The following is a 20,284-nucleotide window of genomic DNA, read 5'->3' as shown; positions in this document are numbered from 1 at the left end:
GAATAGAGAAAGATGAAGACTGGTGTTTGCATGAAGTGGCATGTGAACGTTTTGCCTCTTAGAGGATAAATTTCTGAAAGTCTTCATTTTGTTTGTTTTTGCATTTATTTCATTTTATATTTTTGAACAGCATAAACTACACATGGACTTTTCAGGGTTTTAGCAAACACTTTTTGCAAGTAGTTTTATAAATATATCAGACTTTAAAAATATCCTACTTTATTTTTTTTCTGTTATACATTAAACATTGAAAAAATAAAACAAATGGATTTTAGTAAATATCGCGTATTATCCGATTAGTTTGCTTTTGAACAACTCTCTGGCTTCAATATTTTTATGAGCATTATTTATTTAACAGAAAAGATCATCTGTAATCCTTTTTGGTTTCAACAGCAGTATCCGATTAACAGTAGCAAACTCTCTACTTATCATTTTTCCCAAACCTAAACCCCACTACCCTGATGCTTAACTGGCTGCTATCCCTGAAAATCTTTGGTGATAATCACTAGAAGAATCACCAAAAAGGGGAGCCTCTCTGGAGCTACCTTGTGTGGTAACCTGGCGCAGGCACTAGGACCGCCCAGGAGCCGATAGGCAGCCACGCTTTACAGCCTGTCAGAGGGACTGAGCCGCCTTTGCCGTTACACAGGAAGAGAGCAGGCAGCATCAATATCGGCTCAGCATCCTTCCCCCTTCTGTTCGATTAGAAGGTATTTACTTGCTATTTATCACTTAGGCTTTGAATACTGTCAGTGTGCCTTTAGTCTTCCTTTAGTATGATGCTCTGAAATACTGTCTAGCACCTACTGGGTTACTATATTATTTTATGTTAATTTCCACAGCCGATCGAAGCAACAGTGCCATAAAGAAATGGGATAGATATTTCCAGAGGCTGCAGTCTGGAGGCATTTGGAGGTGTGAGTACGTTGGTCACAGATCTCTAATGTGCTGGCTGTGTTAGTTGCTGTGTCTCTTGACCTTCCTCCTCTTCATTGAAAGAGTCAATGTGAGATGCCATCTGTATATTTCATTTATAAAGGAAAAGCAACCAGATGGTAACAGAAACCACTAATGATGGGCCTGAAACTCCACTTTGGAGTGGCTGTGGTTTCCTCTTCCAGCCTGTGGGTTTGCAAGAGAAGCTGGGTTTGCAACAGAGTTTGGATGGGAAAGAGATTTTGCTCAGGGCTGCAGACTGTGTGCTTAGATTCTGCTTTCTGTTTTCAAAGCTCAAAGACTGTCCTTTCTAATCATTGTCATGATGCAGTGTAGGAGTCTTTTTATGCTTGCTTTATTTCTGCAAATACTCTTATCATAGATGTGTACTGCCAGAAAGCTATTAAGCCATTTGGTGCCTCACAGTGTAAAGCCACTGAAGAGAAATCTAGTTTGCTTTTTCTTAACCATATACTGTACCATACACTTTTCCCTGACCCAATACCACAGCTAGTAGATGGCACACAGACACATGAAAAAAACAATGCGAATCTAAGATTATCTTTTCCTATTCAAAAATAATTTTGATTATGCATGATAAGGGAATAGTTTGCTATTAGGAAACTCAAATGATTATGATTATGATTTTATGTGGGAAATAGAAAATCCTTTTTTAGTATTTTACAAATCAATTGAAGGTGCTTTTTAAGAGCCCTGGTGCCAGTTTTATGCATTCAAGGCTCTTTGAAAACTTTAAAGCCTTCTCAAATTGGTAGATGTGGTTTTGACCACAGTAATTAGTTTAAATTTATATAAATTATGCCAAAATGTAATAGGTAAATGTATTCATAAATGAACAAAATATTGAGTTCTGCTAGTGGTCAATTCAAGAAAAATTGTAAGAGAAACAGTACCATCAACATTTATTTCAGGAAAGAATATATTTAACTAAGACACAAACGCAAAGCATCAACATTAAAAGTGTGACTTTAATAAAAAAAACATTTGTTAAAGAATTTTAAAAATACTTTTTAAAAAAGTATGTGTTTAATTTTCTTATATTTGATATATTGAAATACCCTAACTGTGATTTCAAAATGTTTAGGTATCCAATTTTTGAAAATGTACCTATAGTCCCCTTAAAATTCTTTATTTGGTAAACAAAAGAGGAGCAGAGGATATAAAGGAGAAAGAGTCTAAGTTTTACTTTGCTGTTTCAATTTTTTCGTATTTTGAATATTCTGATCTAATATTTGCAATATAAGCGTGCTGCCTATACTTTATAAATGTAACTAAAATTATGAATGATGGTAATCATTAATTTGCATTATCCTTAGCAAATAAAATAAATATATCGAAAAACATGTTAATATTGCTATATAACATTTCTTAGAGAGAAAAAGCCTTCTTTTCTAGATAGTCACTTGCTTCTGAAGGAAGTTAGAGAAATCAGATTGGGGTGGTAATAAACTTTCATTAGTTTCTGAGGCAAAAGTAATTTTTTAAACTTATTTTTGAGTCGGTGCACCTACAGTTTATTTTCAAGTTTGTATATATTACATATCTTCATAAAATTTGTGTTACAAAAGTTTTCTCCTTTCTCTTCTTAAAATACTTCTTATATTCCAAGTCTATAAAGATAACTCAGTTCTTCAAATTAAAGCTTACTTTTGAAAATTCCTACCCATCATATCATGATTTGCAGCCTTAGACTTCGGTTTGATGTCAGACTCTTCATGACACATGTCTTGTTAATAACTTTAAATAACTTTATTTTATGTTGAGTATAAAGATTCATTGAATTCAATTATGATGGGGGAAAAATCCCAAGAACGTAGATTTGTATTCAGAATTTGACACACTTTTCAGAACATGAACTTTGAACTTTCTTCTTGAATTTAAGTCCTAAAATTAAGTCCACTGGCTTGACCTAATCAAATGAAGACAAGTGGCACAGCGCTTAGCAGAAGTTCAGAATTACTAGCAAACAAATGGGACTTAAGCTAAGAAATAAATTGTAAAGGCTAAAAGGAATTTGTTGAGAGTGTGAAAGTCGTGATTATCAGGTGAGTTTGATGCCTGAGGATATCTCAAGGCCTTTAAAAGTCTTGCAGCCCAAGAGATCCAGGTGAATATCAATATTACATAGATTTACTGGGTAGTGTTAAGGTAGACATTTCTAACAGATGGATTTTAACATGCCTATTTTTAGTTGAAAGAATTCCAATAAATAGTAAATCTCATTCTATCAATTTCACCAACAGCAGTGCTTTTCCATCCAAAAAGACAGAAAATATTCCCTAACAAAAATTCTTTCATGAAGACAGTACTCAAGAAGACATTTTTAAAAGATAGCTTTTACATTATTTCTACATAGAAAACTACAGCATTTACAGCACTAAGCCACCCAGAAGATGCTAACATAAAGGAGAAAGTATTGGCACAATTATTCTGGTTTTTCAGTTTGCTTTTTTAAAAATTTTTTTCTGAGCACCTGCATAAGTAAGAAAAGATATCTCCTAGTAGGAAGCACGGAAAAATGCAATAAGTCATCCAGGGACCAATGGTAGGCCTGTGGGACACAGTGTTTACTGAATGGATTAAAGAAAAGAAATGTAGAAAAATAACAAACGATCCATTTGTATTTGTCATGAAAGATAATTGCAGTTCTAATATGAGTTTTTAAGAATCTGTTGGCCACATACACATGCCACAATAAATAGGAATTACATGTAACTTGAGATTTTCGTTATGATTTCCCCTTAAATAAAAGACTTAAAGGAAAGAAAACAAGAGTAGATGTGTCATCTCGACATCAGTTATAGTTGTGTGAACTGGGAAGCACAAATTATATATTTTGTTGGAGTTTGGCAAAAGGGAAAGTTATTATTCATATGGTTTTGGAAGAATTTTTCTCCAGAGGCAAGGTCTTGTGGTTTCCAGAACTGGATATTATTTATACAGAAGTAATTTTGTAGGTATAGCAGAAAGCTTTTAAATATATTCAATTTTTGAGTGTAAAGGACACATATGCAATGTATTCATGGCATTTGTTGATAAACAAGTTTATCCAAAACATTGTTTTAACTTGTCATTTCTAGTTGACACACTGTAACTGATGTGAACATGGGATACGATTAATATACTCTCATTCCTTTTCTTTTAAATATATTATTTGATAGGGAGGAAGTTAAAAATGCCAAAGAAACTTGTTGATAAATATTAATCATGATTTCACAGATGTGTAAATTGCAAATAAGATTTGCTCTTTCACATAATAGTGATCATTGGAGTTTGCACATTGGAATCACTGTAAGGTTTTTTGGACACAGCATTTAATATCTTTGGATTATTTTCTTTTCCTTAATACATATTTATTGATCTCTCACCATATCCCAAGTATGGGAGTTGCAGCAGTAAACAAGACATGTCCACCTTGAACAGTTTCCATCATTTTGTGAAGGGATAGATGCAAAAACCTAGGAATTAAATATTAACCAAATACATTGGTATTAAAATTATGTTGTTATTACTATAACTTATTGCCAATTAAATAAACCAGAATATATCTGATAAGTGCTAACTGGAAAATTAAAAGAGGGTACTGTGATAACGAATGGCTTCGTGGCATTTTCAGTTAGGGTTGTCTGGAAGACTTCCTGAAAAAGTGATATACCATTAGAGATCCAGGTGAAAAAGCCAGCCAGATAATGAGAGACGTAATGAGAGTATGGATTTAGAAGCAAACCTGCTGCAATTTAAATCCATTCTGTGTCGTTCTTAAACCCTGAAATCATGAGCATTTTACCCTATGAGCCCATTTGAGAAAATGTTACAGAGTTTTGACAAGAGACAAAATGAGATGATGTATGTTGAGCGTCCATGACACTAGGGGAAAATTTAATTTCCATGATGACTTATGAGGTGCTATAACTTTATGAACTAACTCCTTTAAATACTTCATATAGTGAAAAAGTATTTGACTGTTTTATCACTCCTGTGCCCCTTTCTTTAATTTTTTTTTTGGAGAATTCTCATAGAGTTGAAGGAGAAAAGACTGGTACTTCCACAGACAGCAGAAAGAGAAAGCATTGTTCCAGAATCTTCTTAAGAGCAAGCCTCAACTGGGATCTGTGTTAGGTGCAGATGTTATTAATTTTTCTCATCTCCCCAGAAACCACCAACATGTTGATGGGTGTTGATTATGGTGCAGCTCCTCTCAGGCAGTGCTGGAGTAAGATGACTACATCCAAGGAAGTTAGACATAACCCCTGGCAGGACTGTGCTTACTGGGCTCAGCCCATCACATCCACTTCTTGGGAAGTTGAGTGAGAGGCACATGGCATTTCATAGTGCACAGCACAGCATTCAGGCTCAAGTAGAAGAGGCAATTGATGAAGATAAGCAGTCATTTGATAAATTTGTCATTGATACTTGGAGAATTCGCACCTAAAGTCTCTTGGGGTTTTGTCATCTCATAGGCATGCAGCCGTGAAATACATATCTGCATACAAACATACACATATATTCCGCTAATCAACTGCTATAAATCTTTTTAAGTAGAAAATTGCTATGGTGTGACTTTTAAATATTTTCCTCCTATTATTCTTGACACTACAGTTATGCATAGGATCAAAATGGTTCAACAACGTTTTTCCCATTATTTCAAAGGAAAACATCCTGGAGTCTATCAGCTACCTGTATTTGAAGCTACTTTATGAAACAAAAGTCAAAATAGAAAACTAAACTAAAAGTTTTAAAATGGAAAACTCTGGCATAGAAGAGAGGCATGGTTGAGGGGAAAAATATGCATGATGGGTTTGGACTTGACTGGGACAATTTCTTTCCAATCTTGTAAAAGAAAATGGAATTCTCCTGAGTGGCAGCCACAGACAAATTGACATGTTCAGACTAAAATGCGTCCTTGTTCAGAATCAGGAAAGAGCAAAGACTCTTGCTGGGGATAAAAGAAGCAGTGGGAGAGAGTCAGGCCAGGAAGTAAAATTCAAGTTTATGAGACCTTGTGCTGCCACTGTCTAAAAGCTACCTGTGGCTGTGAGGTGTCCCACCTGCATGTTATTGGAAATGTAACTTGATCTACTTAGGTCCGAGTTTCTTTATTGCTATGTCTTGGGATTGGATTTTATAATAATCAACAATACGAGGTAGTTATTTTGTCATTTTCTTCAAAAATTTATTATCTATTATTCAACTATTATGCTTGGAACAACTCTGGAATTTATGTTTATTGCAAATACAACATGAGAAATCTGGAAGGAATAAGTGAGTTCAGGAAGCATACTAATCTCACATGTAATCCTGAATATAAGTAATCATGTTGAATATAAATAATAAAAAATTTTATGAAGATTGTGTAATTCTGAAACAGACAATTAGATAATTAGAGAATTAGATAGATAGCTGATAGATAGATAATAGATAAACAGATAAAATCCCTAATAACACATTAACTTATAAAGACAATCTTCAAGGTATGCATCTAGCAGCTTGCATAATTATTTCTCTGCCACATTTTAATCCATAACCAAGTGCTGAGTATTTATTTATAATTGATATGATTTTTAATGAATCTAGAACCCTCCTAATCTAAGCCCTGAACACAGAATCACAGGGGAGCCCTCAATGAGTAATAAGTTCTTTTCTTTTTTTGCGACAGGGTCTTAATCTGTTGCCCAGGCTAAAATGCATTGGTGTGATCTTGGCTCACTGCAACTTTTGTCTCCCAGTTGCAAGCAATCCTCCTTCTCAGGAGCACCACCACAGCTGGCTAACTTTTGTGTTTTTATTAGGGACAGGGTTTCACCACGTTGGTCAGGCTGGTCTTGAACTCCTGATCTCAAGTTATCCACTCGCCTAGGCTTCCAAAGTGCTGGGATTACAAGAGTGAGCCAAAGCATCCATCCAGTAATACAAATTATTAGACTGTCACCTCCCATGTTTTAGATACTTTGTTCCCTTTAATGTAGCCTAAGCATACATTAACCTTTCTAGCAGCCACATCACATTTTCCACTGACATGAATTTACTGAGAATTCAAACTACTAAGTAAGTTTCTATATATGTGGTTGCTAAGTCATGTCTTTCTCCACCTGGTTAAATTTTTGGATGCTTCTAAAATTTCTTAAATTTTTCCAGCTTCATCACTATTTTGTAAGACTCAGTCAGTTTTACCTTTATCATGACATCCAACTTGTGATGTAAATAAAAATTTCCCACATTTCCACACATGATACTTCTCACCACTAAAATCACATTTGAAAAACCAAGTGTGAATTTATAAGAGTATGTTCCTTAAAGAGTACACATTTTGGTCACTATGCCACAGTTCTGCTGCCAGCCAACAGTTGGATTATAGTCTCATCTTTGAAAATAAATGTTTATATGAAAAAATATATTTATATTTTATGACATGTTGCCCTTATTGCTTTATGACATTTACTGATAGATTAATTGGTAGTGACACTGAAATAATTAAAACAAAGTTGTAAATAATTTGGTCTAAAAGCTGCCTGTTGGGTTTTTATTATATTCTGTATATCCCAACAGGCTCGGGATCAGTCTAAACTGCAGAGCTTTGAATACAAACACAGCAAAGAAAGCTCCAGGAAAGTTTACTTCCTCTGGCCAGAAGATGGGAATGGGATAGAGGTGGGGAGGCTACAGAAACGCCTTTAGACTGTTTTTGGACCTCTCCATCCAAGTATCAGCAAAGAACTAGCAGCCCTCTCCTCCCTAGTATGGAGGTGGCAGTGGGGATGGCATCCTCAGTGGGGTGAAGTTTTTGTTACTTTTTACTCTTGCCCCTCTCAGCTGCATAGACAATCTCAGACCCTGAGGAATGGAGCACATGGTAACTGTCCATCCAGAATCCTCTATCTAGCAAAATGGTATCTCTCAGAAATAGAGGCAAATTGAGAAAATTCTCAAGCAAAAACAAAACAAATTCATCCTAGTAGTTCTACTCTAAAGGAAATACTAATGGAAGTTCTTTGCATGGAAGGGAAATGATTAAAATGGGAAAACAGCTGGGTGTGGTGGCTCCTGCCTGTAATCCCAGCACTTAGGGAGGCCGAGGCTGGCTGATCACTTGAGGTCAGGAGTTTGAGACTAGCCTGGCCAACATGGCAAAACCCTGTCTCTACCAAAAATACAAAAAATTACACAGTCGGGTGGTGCACACCTGTAGTCCCAGCTACTTGGGAGGCTGAGGCAGGAGAGTCCCGTGAACCAGGGAGACGGAGATTGCCATGAGCTCAGATCACACCACTGTACTCCAGCCCGGAAGTCAGAGTAAGACTTTGTCTCAAAACAAAACAAACAAACAAACAAAAAGGAAACCTGCCTACAAAGTAAGGAATTTTTCTTTAAAAACTAGTAGAAATCTTAAATGTTTGAGTAAACAACATGGGCTATTTTTCACCTCTTATATTCATTATAACATATATGACTGTTAAAATGCTTTTTGCATAGGCTATGTCACAGAGTGATATAGCTACCTATGAAAACTATATCATTAAGGAGACAGTCTACAGGGACTTACATATTCGTAAAGTTTCTATTTATTAGTGCTATTTGGAATACAAAAATATTCTTATAAGGAGATTCAGGAAAACTAAAAAGGAAACTTAAATACAAGGAGTCTAGGAATGATAAGTTTAAAAATTTAACCAGTTAGAATTCTGAGATAAAAGACCAGGGAGAAAAGGAGAGGAGTGGTATTCTAAGGGTTAATGACCAAGAGTTTTCCGAAAATAGGCCAGAAGAAAGATACTAAGCACACTTAACCGCAAGAAGTGTATATAGAAAGGAACCTACATGCTCAATAAATATATTAGAGTTTGATGAGGGAACACCAATGACAAGAGAACATTTAAATAAGTTTAAAAGCAAGGTGGAATTAAATTACTAGGAAACAGTAACATGGAAAATGGGGGCAATTGTCTGATTTATAGCATTCTAAAATACTTTGTATTGCTTACGAGGAGGTTAATTCTGTTAGTGAGCGTCAGACTTCCTTAAGTCAAGTATAAGTGTTATAAAGTTGTTGAAAAGGAGTAAGAGGGATTTTTTATAGCCTGATTAACCCATAGAAAGCAGGCAAGTAGAATAGTAAAAACAAGCAAAGCAACAACAAAAACAGTAAACAGAAAGCATAAAATAAATCTACCATCAGAGAACATGACACTGTAAATGAATTCATCTAATCACTTTAGATTTTTAAAACATAATCCCACTTACGTGCTTCTTAAAAGAGATATTCTTAAGACAAAAGGACAAAAAAAAATGTTGAAAGTTAAGACCAGACTCACATCGAGATTGTTCACTTAATGCCTTTTGCCTTAAGTGACTCTCGAAGAGTTCTAATTTACTGAAGACTCCTTTTCTCCATTTGGTGTGATTCACTAAGGAAAGATGCAATAAGAAGGGATAATTCGGGTTTTTTTTCTTTAGGTAAAGTCATGCTCATCAGTTTATTTGGTGAACATTTTCTGGTCAGAGAATATCTTAAATAACTAATTTATATATTCATAATTCAAATTGCATATTGTGTTTGGGTAAACCCAAAACAGTAGTGAAGGGTTATATCTTTTAAGATGTTCAGTCTGTCACATACATCACTGTTTCCATAGAGTTAGAAAGTGCTCTTGTATTTAGTCTTTATTTTGCCCGGAAGATGTTATCTGGACTTATGACTATGTTCAGGTGCATTTGGAATGAAAGATTAACCATAAGTTCTGAAAAGTTGAAAAACAGGTGCTGACATAAGACTGCACCTTCCAACAAATGCACAGTTCTCGCCCAATGTCCTCTCATTAGCAAGTCTTCCTCACCAGCCAAGTACGATAAATCTTCATCATGCTATAGTTATGTGCAAGCTGCATTTCTTTCTTTTTAATTGATTTTAAATTACATATATGATATGGTTTGGACGTGTTTCCCCTCCAAATCTCATGTTGAAATGTAGCCTCCAGTGTTGGAGGTGGGGCCTGGTAGAGGTGTTTGGGTCACAGGGGTTGATGCCTCAGAAGTGGGTTGGTGCTCTGCCTGTGGTTATGAGTTCACGTGAGAGCTAGTGTTTACGGAGCCTGGCTCCACCTCTCTCTCACTTCCTCTCTTACCATGTAATGTGCTGGCCCCCCTTCACCTTTTGCCATGAGTAAAAGCTTCCTGAGCCCTCACCAGAAGCAGATGCCAGCACCATGCTTCCTATACATCCTGCACAACCATGAGTCAAAATAAACCACTTTTCTTTGTAAATTACCCAGTCTCAGATATTCCTTTATAGCAATGCAAGAACATACTAACATGCTATATAACTTTGTTTATATTTTTATTGTTTTTCTGTCTGTGAAAGCTTTTGAGAATCTTAGATTAGGATAAACACATTGTCATTTTTGCTACTGAAATAATAGTCATGTATTTTTTCATTTGAGATTATTTAATTTGGCAATAAGGATGTTAGGAATAAATTAATGTCACTAAACGAGGGGTAGGTATAATACACAAATGCCTAACGAGCAGATATGAAATCAAGGCTAGAATAGCCATAATCACAGTAGGGAAATAAATAATAAAGTAGAAAAAAATTAGAATTCAAAGGGATTGTGAAATGATAAAAAGTTATAGTTCACTAGTTCAATATATACTGAACCTGTGAGTACCTAATGATTAACCTAAAATGTACTAACAATATACAGAGCAAGAAAAATAAACAAATCCACAATCATAGTGAGAGATTTGACCAAAGTCCTTTCAGAAACTGGGCAAAAATTCCTAAGGATATACAAAGTTTGAACATTATAATTTAAATCTCAATCTAACGGATGCATATGAAATCCGCAACCAATGAAGTTATTTTTTTTTAAGTAAACATAAACATTCTTTTTATGCATAACATTTACAAAAATGTACTAGGTTCTAACAAAAAGAAAGCCTCAACAATGACACAGATCAATGTGATACATCAATTAACATCTTTTACTCACAATATTAAAAATTATGTTGTAAGCTATTTTAATATAATATTAGGGTATAGAAATTTTTATGACCCTTAACAGACCATTCCAATTTCTTTACTTGATAAGCTTTAGTTGTTTAAAATTTTCCATCGGACTAAATTTAAATTAGATCAAATTTTCATTTCAGATCTTTAGCAACTTTGTTGTCAGTTTAAAAAAAGATGGGAAGACATACTGAGTACTGTGTAAGCTCTCTGATAAACAATGACCCTATTTGATGTCTTGGCAAGAAGAAAACTCTAGGAAAGACATAAATCTTGTCTCATTCTATGTGCGTATCAAAAGTTATCTATCTAAAGAACAAATGGCTCAATAAAAGAGTGATTGCTCCTGGCAAAGTAATCATTTAAATGGTACTTTTTCTTTTAGAATGGATTATGGTAGTTGTTATTACAATAAAAAGATCTGGTGTATTCCAGATCTGTTTGAGTTCTTTTTAGAATGTTCAAGTCTATTTCTTTCAATAATATTCTGTTTCTGTTAATGTATTCAAACTTTTCAGTTTTAGGATATTTAAAGTGACATTTGAAAGAGACATTTACAGATGACAGTTCCAAGTGGCCAGGTGCAGAATTGAGTGTCATAAAACATCATTTCTGGAAGGAGAAGTCATGGCTTATGATTCTCAACCAGATATTATTGTACCAGAATATTGTTTCGTTAAAATATAGTTTTAAAAGAAAAAATTATAACTCTTGTGAAATATATAATCAAGATGTATAAAAGATTTTCTTTAACTTACTAGTTAATAAAGAATATCAGTAAGATATAATGACCAGCTCAGAGCACATTTAAGAAACTGGATATTAATAATCAATTTTAAAAACAAATATTATGGTAAGATTGCTGACTTAAAAATAAAAGGTTTTGAGATTTTCTGTTCCACCAGACAAGTTATTTATATTTGTGCAAGATAAACCTCTATAAGTTAACAAGTAACTTCACCAAATCTGGAACTTTTAATCAATAGTGACTGATACGAACAAAATCCCTTCCCTTAAACAATCCTAGGTGACCTTTTCCCCCATATGTTGTCAGGATAACTTTCTACTCATCTTTTGCCTTATTTCCATCTTTTAGATTAGGTCAATTAACTAGACCTATATGTCAAATTCATTTCATTTCATTTTGTAAATGAAATCTTTTTATTTTTTATTTTTTTTTAGAGATGGGGTCTTGCTCTATTACCCAGGCTGGAGTATGGTTGCATGATCATAGCTCAATGTAACTTCAAACTCCTGGGCTCAAGCAATCCTTCTGTCTCAGCTTCCCAAGTAGCTGGGACTACAAGTACACACCACCAGGCCTGGCTAATTTTTAAAACTCTTTTGTAGAAATGGGGTCTTGCAATGTTGCATAGGCTGATCTCGAGCTCCTCAGTTCAAGAGATCCTCCTGCCTCTGCCTCTCAAAGCACTGGGATTACAGGCATGGGCCACCGTGCCCAGTTGTAAATGAAGTCTTTTTAGAGCCCAGGTTTAATTTGATTATTTCCAGGGGTGTATCAATATCATTAATTAATCATACAGTTCTCCTTGAGTTTGTTCTGCCAATATAGAGCCCTACAATATTGAGCAACCACTAAGGCCACAAAATTCACTTGTTTAGGAATTTTCAGAAGGAACTTGGGCTAGACTCTTGATCTCTCTTGCTCTTCTTTTCTAGTGCTAGGAAACAACCCCAAAACATACCCTCCATTAGACTTCGCTTGTAGTACCTATACATTTAGGCAAAATCTTCCTTTATAGAGTACCCCCCCCAACCCGCCCAAATTTGCTAAGCTCCTTAGCCTTCCAGAAGTTTACTTCTTTCCTATTCTCTGTGCTAGAACTCTAGAAGCAGGCCCTGAATCAACTCACATATGTTCCTTAATGGTGAGTTGCCATACTTGATTAAGTATGAATCTTTCTCAAATATGACACTCCAAGTGTAGATTAGGTTGCTACAATAATTTATGCAGTTATGCTCTGGTAAAAATAGGCACAGATTCTTGTCAATCCTATGCAAATAACTTATTACCTTGGAAAGTAAGAATACTCTAAAAATATTTGCTTCCAAATTCTGAGTGGGTGGGTGACACTTAGATACCATTTAGAACATTTAAGTTTACAATAGTATAATCTACTAAGGAAAGGGTTAAAGATAGCTGAAGAAGAAAGATAAAGTGTTTTCCTATATACTTACTAAAAGTAGAAAATTAAAACAATGCCAGCCATATTCCAGACAAATAATCACAATTAAATTTTCCTCATGAGCTCATTTAGTCCTGATGATTAATTTTTCTTGCCCTGGATCTGTGGTCAGCAGTCTGCTTTCATGTAAAATGCCTGCTTCTGGACTGAAAGGAGCCTAGGAGATCGTAACTCACTCCACTGTAGAGTCTGAGAGTTGTCTAAGCCATGAAAATTTGGAAACCTATCCCTCAGAGCCTGTTCTTTGCAGAGTACTTGGTATGCTGTCTCTTCTATGAGGTTCTGGAACTGTCTTTTGTGCAAGATACCAGTTCTAGCCTATAATGTATAGCAGAGACTTCAGGCAAGCACCAAGAAGCAGAGATCTATTTGCTGATGAGACTGGCTGTGATTAATTTATTATGATAACCAATAATATAAGAAAAAAGGATCCTCTAATAAGTTCTCGTAATAACTTAATCAGTGTTTTCTCTGAGGGTAAGATCAGATTATGGAAGGCACTGAAGAATCTCCAAGGCCTTTTCAAAAAGCACATAATTTCTGATAGATTTATATGAGTATTTTAGTTACATAAACAGACTAAGGAAGACTGGGCATCTTCTTTGAGTTTATCACTCTTTCCATGAATCTCTTGCAATAGTCTAAAACAAATTAGTAAATATGAAGCCACCAAACAGACCTAATTATTTCTAGCAGCTTTCATTTTATAAGGTAAAAGAACAAATTTCCCAGGTGGCCTCTAGGAAACCTCAGAAATAATTCTATGGGTGAATTTTAGGGGATCCAAAGCTGAAATATAATTTTCAAATTATGAATCTCAGACAAACATAAATGTACATATGTGAATAATTTTCATATAACATTAATTAATGAGGGAACTAGATGTTATGATTGGTTCAAGAAAAATGTGAGAAATTATGTATATCTAGACCATTTAACAAAGATTTGTTAAAATAAAATTACTGAGTCATATTATAAAACTGGCTGATATTTCTACCATAAATTTTTGGCATTACTTGTTCTGCCAGGCAAAAATTATTTGTGTATCTAACAGACAAAATTCTACAAATTAATAAATAATTTTTTTTTTAATTTTTATTGCATTTTAGGTTTTGGGGTACATATGAAGAACATGCAAGATTGTTGCATAGGTACACACATGGCAGTGTGATTTGCTGCCTTCCTTCCCCTCACCTATATCTGTCATTTCTCCCCATGCTATCTCTCCCCACCTCCCCACACCCCGTCCCTCCCCCATTTCCCCCCAATGGACCCCAGTGTGTAGTGCTCCCCTCCCTGTGTCCATGTGTTCTCATTGTTCAACACCCGCCTATGAGTGAGAACATGTGGTGTTTGATTTTCTGCTATCACCTTTCATTAATAACAAAATGTGAGACAAACTAAGCGCATTCCTCTCTAACTGTGCTGTCCAATAAGGTAGCCACAAGCAATTTAAGTGTGACTATTTAATGTAACTTTATTTAAAATTAAATATAATGTAAAAAAGCAGTTTCTCAGTCACACTCTCCTCTTTTCATGTGCTCAGTAGCCACACTTGCTCAGGCTACTACACAGATTCACAGAAATTCTTTGGGACAGAGCTGTGCCTATCTAGACAATGCTTGTGGATTATCGGGATGTACTGACAAACTTTTTGCCTTATTTCTAAGTTTCAGGTAAATTTTCTTTTGTGATAGAATTTATAACCATTTAAGAGTGAAAGTATATTTATTATCACTTTTGTGATAGAATTTATAACCATTTAAGAGTGAAAGTAGGTAGTAAATGCCTGTTGCATGAAAAAACTTTACATATATCATGATCATGCCAAACTGGATAATTTTATGAGTAAACCAAATAATACATAATATTTTTTGGTAGTGTTTTAAAGAAGTGGCTTTAGAGCAACACACACTTTTTAAAAAGTATAATATTACCAAAATATAGTATGCATTAGTTGGCTTACTTGGTTTCATAGGGGTTGACTCAATCAAGCCCTGCAAAAGCATGCAAGTTGGGATATTTGTCAATGGTCTGGTAAAACTGAGTAGTGCCAAACTGAGTAGGGGAGATGTGAGGTAAGGCAACTGCAGTATCGAAGAAAAGTTGTGCTGCCTTTTGCTTCATATAGAATTTTATTTTTCTATGCTCAATTATGATGAAATGGAATTACAAATATTGCTGCAAAAGTACTTTCACATTCAATAGAACTTCATTTTTATAATAGCACCCAATAGCGCAGTAAGGAAATACAACATTATCTAATCGGATGTTATTAAAACAGAGATAGTTAACTTTATAATAAAGAACTACTTTACTTTACCATGGTTTTCTTATTAGTAAAATGAAAGTCTTATTTCTCTGAATTTCTTTATTGCTGTAAATTTCTTCATTTAATAAACAAATGGCTATTAATAGCTATTCGGTGCCTATTACATAAACAAGATAGAAACAGGGTCTTTCCATCTGCAGGGTGCAGAATATAAAGAGGATAGAAAAATGAATAACTAATTAGTAAGTTTCATGAGGAAGTACAAAGGGAAGCCTTTTCTAGTCTCTGGGTGTGTGTATGTGAAGGATCCAGTCAAGAAAGTCATCTCTAAGAAAGTGAAATTTAGATAAGATCTGAGGATAATTAGGGATTTTCTAGGCTAAGAGGGGTTCTAGAGGGAATTGAGTGGGAAATTTCAGGGAGGAGATATATAGAAAAGCTCTGACAAAAGAGAGAATAAGCATTTGAGTTTTTGATTGGATGGGAGACTGCTGGAGGGTTGTATGTAATGGTAAAGTATAAACAAATAAGCTATGTTTTGCCAAAGAGAAATATGCACTCATCCATGGTAAGATAATCATCAGGAACTGAAAGCTTTAGGGACTTGAAAGAACATTTTAAAAAATGTTATTATTTCCTTTTGTGGCAAAAAGAAAGAGAACAAATTGGTGCAGATTATATTCATACATCAAATTGCATAAGACTATGTAAGTAGACCAACACCAAATGACATACTTCTCATTCATAATTGCTCAAAATGTTTGTATCTGTGGAAGAAAACCACCTCTATGGTCAAGTGGACTTTCCACAAAGATCAGTTTCGAACCATATCATAGTTTATTCATTCATTGTTGACTCTCTGGGTTGTCTTATGCACACAAGGCTTATTTACTGGATGGGTTAAGAGTTAAGTTTTGAACGGGCTTATTGACTTTAGGCATCAAGAAGAAAAAGAGGCTACTCCCTTTGTCTAGGATAACAACAATTTTATTACCAAAAGTAACTCAACCTTTATTTATAGTTTCAATTATAGGCCATCTACATTAAGATAACTAAATAACATTAAATTAGATTGCAGAGTTTTATATTAGCCAATGAGTAGATTGGTCAAAATTTAATTTTAAAGTTTATATGGTACATCTTGCCATCATCTGTCTCCCTTTCCGCACACCTCTTATAATATATTTATCCAACTCTGTTAGAAATATGTGTTGCTATGTTTGGTATTCTTTCTTGACTGTGAGCACATAATAATATTTTCCATAATAATAATATTTCCAGCACTTAGCACAGTGCCTGGCAAAAAGAGATGCTCAATACATATTTATTGAAAGACTAAACAAGTGAAAAAAATGAATGTGAACATACCAGGAGAAAGGAGAAGTCTTTAAATTACTTGACTGATTCTCTTAAATAAATGAATTTTTCACTTGAAATGGATGTGATCACATTTAAATTATTTGACTAAATAATATTGAAGAGGCAAGATTTTTCAAACCTAAGAATATCAGTATAATCATTCACAATATGTTTATCTTTTATTAAACACCTACTAGGTTCAAATCAGCCATAAAAAGAGTTATCAGACAAGCTTCTTGCCTTTTAGAAACTTGTGATGAAGTTGAACAATAAAAATGTGTACTTAAAAATGTAATGGCCAATGTAGAAAATGTATGCTAACTGCCAAATGAGTACAATAAAAATTTAGAAACCCCAGACTTTGGAAGGTAAAGAAAAAGCGTCTTATAAATCAAAAGTTTATAAGAGAGAAGAGCTTACATATTTTAACAGACTCTTCTGATTGTTCTTAGATGACTAACCACTGACTCATAATGTTGTCTTTCTGCATATATTTCTCAGTATTTATTTTATAGCTGACAGCCTTTGAATATATTACCTACATTTTCCACAAAAGAACTGGAAAAAAGGAGGAAACGAATATTTTGTTGATCACTAATTGATGTGGTTGGGCTCTGTATCCCCACCTAAATCTCATCCCAAATAGTAATCCCCATAATCCCCATGTGTCAAGGCGGGGGATCTCGTGGGAGGTGCTGGGATCAGGGGGTGGTTTCCCCATGCTGTTCTTATGACGGCGAATGAGTTCTCATGAGATCTGATGGTTTTATAAGTGGCAGTTTCCTCTCTTGGTCTCTCTCTCACCTGCTGCCATGTAAAACATGCCTGACTCCCCTTCCATCATGATTTTAAGTTTCCTGAGGCTTCCCCAGCCATGCAGAGCTGTGAGTCAATTAAATCTCTTTCTTTGTAAATTATCCAGTTTCAGGAAAGATTTTTACAGCAATGTGAAAATGGACTAATATATCTATCATATCCTGATTTTTCCATAATGTACCTCCACCTAAATCCCTTTTTAGAACATAATCACTGTCATCTGATTTTTAATTTAATCTGTATCTTTTGCTAGTTGTGGAACAAAACTTACCTGAATTTTTTTTTGTAAAACAATTTTGTTGTAATATACTTTGCCCAAAACAAGCTTTACCTATTTTAATTGTACAACTCAATGAGTCTTGAAAAATATGTATCTTTGCATAACCATGGGTGTCTTCAAGATAGAGAATATCACCCCCAAAATTTCTCTGATGCTTCTTTGTAGTCAACCCTAGCTTTGGGCTGCCTTTAATATGCTATTTGTCACTATAAGTTGATTTGTCTTCTCTGGAATTACATATAAATGTATCAGACAATAGGTACTCTTTTGTATATGTCTGCTTTCACTCTGTGTCATATTTTTGAGTTTTGCTTTGTTTTGTTTCTTTTTAATTTCTTAGTATTCAATAGTATTTCACCATATAGAAATAATACCTTTTGGCCAGGTGAGATGGCTCATTCCTGTAATCCCAGTACTTTGGGAGGCCGAGGCAGGCACATCACCTGAGGTTGGGAGTTTGAGACCAGCCTGGCCAAAAATACAAAAAATTAGCTAGGTGTGGTGGTGGGTGCCTGTAATTCCAGCTACTAGGGAGGCTGAGGCATGAGAGTCACTTGAACCTGGGAGGTGGCAGTTGCAATGAGCCGAGATTGCACCATTGCACTCCAGCCTGGGCAACAAGAGTGAAACTCTGTCTCAAAAAAATAAATAAAAGATAAAGAAATGCTATCTTGATGTATACTTAAATTCTTTCTTTCTTTTTTTGTTTTTGTTTTTGTTTTTGGCTACTACGAATAAAGTTGCTATGACCTTTGATCTTCAAATCTTTGTGTAGGCATATTTTTATTTTTCTTAGTGAATACCTAAGAGTGGAATGGCTGAACCACATGCTAAGTGTACATTTAGCTTTGTAAGAAGCTGCTGAATTGTATTCCAAAGTGACTGTTGCATTTTACTGTCTCCAGTAAATGTATGAGGGCTCTAGTTTCTCCACATTGTCATTGGCATTTCGTATTACTAATAGTTTTAAGTTCAGCCTTCTAGTGGGTATGTAGTGGTATCTCACTGTGATTAATTTTCATTTCTCTGAAGGCCTAATGACATGGAGCGTCTTTGTGTGAACTTATTCGACATTCATATATCTTCCTTTGATAAATGCCTACTCAAATCATTTGCCCACCTGGATGTGTAAGGGTTATCTCCATATTCTGGATACAAATTATTTGTAAGATATACGTATTGCAAATATGTTCTTCTCTCATTCTGTAGCTTTCCTCTTTATTTTCATAACAGCTTAATTTGATATAGTCCTGCTTACCTATTATTGTCTCTTATGGTTTGTTCATGGTCTGGTGACAAGTTCACAGTGAAGAATTCATCTCATGGCTACAATTATTAAAATTCAGTAACTTGATTGATTCTGCATAAGGAAGTAATATTAAGGATCTTCCTATAAGAATTATTGTATCTTATACTTTCTATTAGCTAATTCCCCAGAAAATAAAACAACTCTCACACATTGTCCTCCTTATCCCTAAGATGTCTAAGTAGAAAGAGTTATAGAGCCTCAGGGATACAAAGGAAATGATAAGTAATTCTTGCTATCCTTACATTGAATAAACACTTGGTAGTTAGACTATTTTTCCAAGACACATTTCCAGGACCTATTTTTATTAAAGAGAGCAGTGTAGTATAACTCATCTGGATATTAGAACAAGAAAGGAAATGAGGACCTTCTTTCCAATCTTTTTTATTTTTATTTATTTATTTATTTAAATCTTTTATTTATAGGATACCTGACTGAGTTTCCACAGCTTGACAGTGGAATGTCTCCAGTCAATGTATCACTTTCTCTCAAGTAGAATCATGACCCAGAAGTGGCTGAAGTGGTCTTGTTGGCAGAGTGAGAGCTTTCTAATCAGTTAGAGCTAGGCATGCATGCTGGGTTAGCAACTTTGGCAAGTCTCTTAAATGTTCTGAGCCACAGTTTCCTTCATATGCAAAATGTAAAGCTTGGTATATATAAGCCAGTACATAGCAGGCTCTCACTAAGTGGTAGTTAGATAGATGATAGATAGATAGATAGATAGGCAGATGAGAGATAGATAGATGATTGATAGATGATAGATAGATAGATAGATAATAGATAAATATAGATAAATAGATAGGTAATATAAAGAATGAAATGAGATTTTATTGCTAGTGTATTTTTATTAACAGAAGAAAGGGGGCTGAGAAATTGATGAAAACATAACAAGACTAAAACCTTGCTGTTTATTTTCAATAAACTCTACCTAAGTTTTTTTATCATGATGATAATCTAATAATGTACTTTCATAAGAAGCATGTTATTCTGGAAGTCATGAATACTACGTAATGTCCCTGGCATACCAAACCTAGGAGGCAAGTGGTATCACAAAAAATTTCAACGATAAGGCAAAATACAGTTA

The 20,284-nt window shown here is 34.7% G+C and overlaps 1 protein-coding gene across 1 annotated transcript in view; it reads left to right on the top strand.

The window, feature by feature from the left end:
* Positions 1–632: 632 nt before the first annotated feature.
* The window catches only part of RAB27B (RAB27B, member RAS oncogene family), a 180,439-nt gene continuing 160,787 nt past the window's right edge, over positions 633–20,284 (top strand). Inside the window, exons 1-2 of the mRNA XM_074383407.1 lie at positions 633–710; positions 843–915. The gene's annotated coding sequence lies outside the window, so the exon portion shown is untranslated. The remainder of the gene's footprint in view (positions 711–842; positions 916–20,284) is intronic.

The sequence above is a fragment of the Saimiri boliviensis genome, chromosome 13, assembly GCF_048565385.1.
Source record: "Saimiri boliviensis isolate mSaiBol1 chromosome 13, mSaiBol1.pri, whole genome shotgun sequence".
Classification (NCBI taxonomy): domain Eukaryota; kingdom Metazoa; phylum Chordata; class Mammalia; order Primates; family Cebidae; genus Saimiri; species Saimiri boliviensis.
The sequence above is the reverse complement of the archived record's forward strand: the minus strand, read 5'-3'. Positions and strand labels throughout refer to the sequence as shown.